Consider the following 6,468-nt stretch of genomic DNA (forward strand, 5'->3'; position numbering starts at 1 on the left):
TTGTGACTTTGCTTTTCCTTTTTAAATGTATATGCGGAATAAAACTCAATATCAAAAGATTAAAACCACAATACTGAATTAACACATAATGCATGATGTTTCGAGTAAGGGTTGACTCCTTATCAGATGAAGTCATCGGATATGATCTTCGATTTTGACGTCTTAGGAGTCGGACTCAAACATCCTTACTTGTGTGGTTGTGTTTCATTTCATGATTGTACACCCTGTGTTTGTATATTTTATGTGTGTCTGTGCATATGTGCGGATGTGTGTGTGTGTGTGTGTGTGTGTGTGTGTGTGTGTGTGTGTGTGTGTGTATGTATATATATATTTATATATATATATATAGATATAAATATATATATATATATGTGTGTGTGTGTGTGTGTGTGTGGGGTGTGTGTGTGTGTGTGTGTGTGTGTGTGTGTGTGTGTGTGTGTGGAGTGTGTGTGGTGTGTGTGTGTGTGTGGTATGTATATATATATATATATATATAATATGATATATATATATATATATCATATATACTATCTATATATATGCACATATACATTCATCTCAACTTCCCCATTCCATGTGTTGCACAACTTATGTTGCAAGAAGAGGTGTGGGAGAGGGGGAGGGGGAGGGGGAGGAAGGGCAGACGTGTTTTATCTCGTATCTCGTTTTCAAAATTAGTCTTCTTATGGTACTGGTTCATCATGTAACCTTGCTGTGCGAACGCCATTCTTTGATGAGCTCTTTGACTAAGAGAGAAAGAGAGAAAGAGAGAGAGATAGAGAGAGAGAGAGAGAGAGAGAATAAGAGAGAGAGAGAGAGAGAGAGAGAGGGAGAGAGAGAGAGGGGGGGAGAGAGAGAGAGGGAGAGAGAGAGAGAGAGAGAGAGAGAGAGAGAGAAGAGAGAGAGAGAGAGAGAGAGAGAGAGAGAAGAGAGAGGGAAGAAAGAAGGAGAGAGAAGAGAGAGAGAGAGAGAGAGAGAGAGAGAGAGAGAGAGAGAGAGAGAGAGAGAGAGAGAGAGAGAGAGAGAGAGAGAGAGAGAGAGGGAGGGAGAGAGAGACTGTAGTGTAGATAGGCAGATAGATACACAAATGCGAGTGAGCACGCACAGGAACACGCTAACACGAAAATAAAGATGTAAAGAAGGGGATGGTAAAGAAAAGGACAAACAAGAAAGATCAAATTACTGATATATCAATGTTTCCATGCCCTTAAATTGGTCTTTGAGAGCAAAGTCAATACATACTTATGTATGCATATTTATAAAGTTGTATGTAGAATCAACTGAAATGTACACACATGGACAATATGATCACAGACTTGCTAACATGTAATCAAACACACGCGGCCACACGTAACCATAAATCATGCAAAAAAAAGCCACGAAACTAACTATAAACACATTCACGCCAAACCACCTTCCTTAGCACCAAAAATATGAAATCTCATCCCTGCCTCTCCAGCAACAAGCATTATTTTCGCAACCCACTGCGTTTTACCCTCACACCACATACACACACACACGAACGCGCGCACAAGAGAGGACGGGGTGGGGGGGGGGGGGCGGTGGTGAAGGTCTTCGATTATTCAGAATCATACACTAGATCAAGTCTCGCGCTGCTGCTATGAAGGCGCCGCTCGATCCGCTCCTGTGGAAGGTTTACAAGGGTTGAGATTATAGCTCTTTTGCCCGGCTTGTGCTCGCCGTCGCTCTCTCTCTCGCTATCTATCTATATTTCTGTCTACCTATCTATCTATATATCTCTTTTTCTTTCTCTTTCTCTATATATATTCCTATCTCTTTCTCTTTCTCTTTCTCTATCTGTATTTCTATCTCTCTCTCTTTCTCTATCTGTATTTCTATCTCTCTCTCTTTCTCTATCTCTATTACTATCTCTCTCTCTTTCTCTATCTGTATTTCTGTCTCTCTCTCTTTCTCTGTCTCTATTACTATCTCTCTCTCTTTCTCTGTCTCTATTTCTATCTCTGCCTCTTCCTCTATATCTATTTCTATCTCTCTCTTTCTCTATCCTTATTTCCTTCTCTCTCTCTCTCTCTCTCTCTCTCTCTCTCTCTCTCTCTCTCTCTCTCTCTCTCTCTCTCTCTCTCTCTCTCTCTCTCTCTCTCTCTCTCTCTCCACCCTTTTTTGTTCCCGAAGGATTTACGAGGATGTTAAGGAGAAATCTTGTAAGGAAAGCTCGAGGTCGCGCCGTTACGACTGAGTGCGGGAGGAAAGGAGGGACAGCGTTTCCGGGCGCTGAATATTCTTCGGGGAACTTTTGGTCGCGGACTCTTGCGGTTTCGCCCGTCGTCGTCCCTGTTGTCATGATTATCTATCTGCCTTTGGGTCGTTTATATCATCCCCCTTTCCCTCTCCCTCTCCCTCTCCCTCTCCCCCTCCCTCTCCCTCTCCCCCTCCCTCTCCTTCTCCCTCTCCCTCTCTCTCTCCCTATCCCTCTCCCTCTCCCTCTCCCTCTCCCCCTCCCTCCCTCTTCCCTTCTCCTCCCTCTCACCTCTACCTCTTCCCTCTCGCCTCTCCCCTCTCCCTCTCCCCTCTCCCTCTCCTCTCTCCCTCTCCCTCTCCCTCTCCTCCTCCTCCCTCTCCATCTCCCTCTCCCTCTCCCTCTCCCCTCTCCCTCTCACTCTCCCTCTCCCTCTCCCTCCCCTCCATTCCCTCTCCCTCTCCCCTGCCCTCTCCCTCTCCCTCTCCCTTCCCCCTCCCTCTCCCTCCTCACCTCTCCTTCTTCCCTCTCCTCTCCCTCTCCCCCCTCCCTTCCTTCTCCCTCTCCCCCTCCTTCTCCTTCTCCTTCTCCCTCTCCCTCTCCCTCTCCCCCTCCCTTTCCTTCTCCCTCTCCCCCTCCTTCTCCTTCTACTTCTCCCTCTCCCTCTCCCTCTCCCTCTCCCTCTCCCTCCACCCTCTCCCTCTCCCCCTCACTCTCCCTCTCCCTATCCCGCCCCCCTCCTCTCCTTCCTCCCTCTCCCCCTCCTCTACCCTCTCCCTCTCCCCGCCCTCTCCCTCCTCCCCCTCCCGCTCCCCTCCCTCTCCCTCTCCCCTCCTCTCCCTATCACTCTCCCTGCTCCCTCTCCCTCTGCTCTCCCCCTCCCTCTCACCTCTCTCTCTCCCTCTCCACTCTCCCTATCCTCTCCCTTCTCCTCTCCCTCTCCTCCTCCCCTCCTGCTCTCTCTCTCTCTCTCTCTCTCTCTCTCTCTTCCCTCTCCCCCTCCCCCTCCCTCTCCCTCTCCCTATCCCTATCCCATTCCTCTCCCTCTCCCTCTCCCCTTCCCTCCCTCCCTCTCCCTCTCCCTCTCCCTCTCCCCTCTCCCCTCCCCCCCCTCTCCCTCTCCCCCTCCCTCTCTCCTCCCCCCTCCCTCTCTCCCCCTCCCCTCCCCTCCCTCTCCCTCTCCCGCCTCCCTCCGCTCTCCCTCTCCCTCTCCCACTCCCTCTCCTTCTCCCTCTCCCCCTCCTTCTCCTTCTTCTTCTCCTCTTACCCTCCCCCCCTCCCCTCTCCCTCTCCCTCTCCCTCTCCCTCTCCCTCTCCCCCCTCCTTCTCCCCTCCCCTCTCCCTCCCCCTCCTTATCCCTCTCCCCCTCCTTCTCCTTCACCCCCTCCCCCTCCCTCTCCCTTCTCCCTCTCCTTCTCCCCCTCGTTATCCTTCTCCTCCCTCTCCCTCCCCTCTCCCCCTCCTTCTCCTTCCCCTCCTCCCTCTCCTCTCCCTCCTTCCCTCTCCCTCTCCCTCTCCCTCTCCATCCCCCTCTCCCCCTCCTTCTCCTTCTTCCCTCTCCCTCCCCCTCTCCTTCTCCTCTCCCTCATCTCTCTCTCCCCTCCTTCTCCATCTCCCTCTCCCTCACCCACTCCCCCCTCCTTCCTCCTTCCTCCCTCTCCCTCCACCCTCTCCCTCTCCTTCTCCCTCTCCCTCTCCTTCTCCTCCCTCCTTCTCCTTCCCCTCTCCCTCTCCCTCTCCACGTCCCCCTCCTTCTCCTTCTCCCTCCCCTCTCCCTCTGCCCTCTCCCCTCCCTCTCCCTTACCCTCTCCCTACCCCTCTCCTCTCCCTCTCAGCCTGCCCTCACTCCTCTCCCTCTCCCCACTCCCTCTCCTCCCACCTCTCCCTCCTCCCTCTCCCTCTCCCTCTCCCCCTCCCCCCTCCCTCCCCCTCTCCCTCTCCCCTCCACTCCTTTTCCCTCACTCTCCCTCTTCCCTCTCCCTCTCCCTCTCCCCCTTCCCCTCCCTCTCCCTCTCCCTCTCCCTCTCCTACCCTCTCCCTCTCCTTCTCCCTCTCCCTCTCCGCCCTTCCCCCCTCTCCCTCTTCCTTCCTCCCCTCTCTTCTGATCTCCCTCTCCCTCCTCCCTTCTCCCTCTCCCCTCAAATCCCTCCCCACTCCTCCCTCTCCCTCTCCCTCTCCCTCTCCTTCTCCATTCTCCTTCTCCTTCTCCCTCTCCCGTCCTTCACTTCTCCCTCTCCCCTCTCCCTCTCCTACTCACTCCTCCATCTCCCCTCTCCTCTCCCTCTCCCTCTCTAGCCTCTCCCTCTCCCTCTCCCTCTCCCTCCCTCACTCTCCCCCTCCCTCTCCCTCTCCCTCCTCCCCCTCCCTCTCCTTCTCCCTCTCCCTCTCCCTCTCCCTCTCCCTCTCCCTCTCCCTCTGCCCCTTCCTTCCCTTCTTCGTACCAAGATTACCTCTCAGCATCTATAACAATTAATAGCATCACAATATATTCGAAGTCTCACTAATGCATGAGGCTGTTGCATAGGCTGCCTTTGACATCCCATTAGTAATATTTGCTTAGTATGTGAATGAATTTAGTGAAATATACTAACGAAAGATTTAGTGCTATCCCAATAAGCAATAGTATGTGGCTTATTAGTTGACACTGTCTACATACTTTCGCGCTACTAAATAACGAGAGCGTGACGTCTTCATTAGCATTTGCAGCATACTATCAAGAGATGAAGTGTATTGAGCGGCGGGTAAATCCCTGCAATGTACCTGAAAGCGGAGAGGTGTTGCAAAGGTTGCCAAATCGCCTTTAGTCTCAACAGGTGGGATCTTTATCGAGTTTGCATTACAAGTCATTAGGGTCCGGCGCCCGAGTTTACGAATATAATGTTTATGAATCTTATCTGTTGGATACTGTGGAGGTCAGAGGAAAAGTGTTGCCGATTAGCCTATGACTCCACTTTTCAGCATTGTCTCCCTTGTGTCTCTCTTTATTGTTTTTTCCCTGATTTCTCCTTTTCAATGCAGTGTTTCTGTTTAACTCCCCCATTCCCAATTGTATCATATGTTTCCTTCTGCCTGATTTTTTTTTTTTTTTTTTTTTTTTTGTTCCCTCTCATCTTTATCGACTTCGCCATTTCCTACAGTGCAGCTCGCTTTTAGAGCATCACCGTGGCATCTTCCCCTTAATCCTTCTTCATATTCTGTCCTCCATTCTTATGTATTTCTTTTCATTCCTCTCTCTCTATCTTTTTTTCTCTCTCTCTCCCACCCTTTCTCTCTTCTCTCTCTCTCTCCTCTCTCTCTCTCTCTCTCTCTTCTCTCTCTCTCTCCTCTCTCTCTCTCTCTCTCTCTCTCTTCATCTCTCTCTCTCTCTCTCTCTCTCTCTCTCTCTCTCTCTCTCTCTCTCTCTCTCTCTCTCTCTCTCTCTCTCTCTCTCTCTCTCTCTCTCTCTCTTTCTTTCTCTCTCTCTCCATCTCTCTTTCTCTCTATCTCTCTTTCTCTCTCCCCCGCCTCACTCTCTCTTCTCTCTCTCTTTCTCTCTCTCTTTTACTTCCCCCCCCCCTCTCTCTCTCTCTCTCTTTCTCTCTCTCTCTCTCTCCATCTCTCTCTCTCTCTCTCTCTCTCTCTCTCTCTCTCTCTCTCTCTCTCTCTCTCTCTCTCTCTCTCTCTCTCTCTCTCTCTCTCTCTCTCTCTCCATCTCTCTTTCTCTCTCTATCTCTCTCTCTTCCCCCCCCCCCTCTCTCTCTTTCTCTCTCTCTCTCTCTCTCTCTCTCTCTCTCTCTCTCTCTCCATCTCTCTTTCTCTCTCTCTATCTCTCTCTCTCCCCCCCCTCACTCTCTCTTCTCTCTCTCCATCTCTCTCTCTCTCTTTCTCTCTCTCTCTCTCTCCCTGCTCCTTGTGCGTCACACGAAACCCAGTCACACCTCGCCGATGCTGAAGGTGACAAGTCATACTAAGAGGAGAGTATAGCTCATTTTCCACATCTTTCATTGCTTTATAGGCTGCTCTGAGTAATTATATTTTGATCGGTGTGGTGTTTTTAAGTTTAAGTGTTTAAGTCCTTGTTATTGTTATTTGCTTTAGTTCTACACTTGGATCAAAAACAAGGTTGTGTGAGTGGGCCGTGAATTATTTTGCGTCAGTTTGTATTTTCTACATGCATTCTTATGCCCCGTCAGTCCCCCCCTTTTCCATGCCCAGATTGTTCTTGTAGTGGCTTCCTCAAGCGCTACATTGGCTTTGATGGTGGAGAGGAT

Source organism: Penaeus japonicus, unplaced genomic scaffold (assembly GCF_977035675.1).
Source record: "Penaeus japonicus unplaced genomic scaffold, GWHDUDI00000001_assembly GWHDUDI00000020, whole genome shotgun sequence".
NCBI classification, from domain to species: Eukaryota; Metazoa; Arthropoda; class Malacostraca; order Decapoda; family Penaeidae; genus Penaeus; species Penaeus japonicus.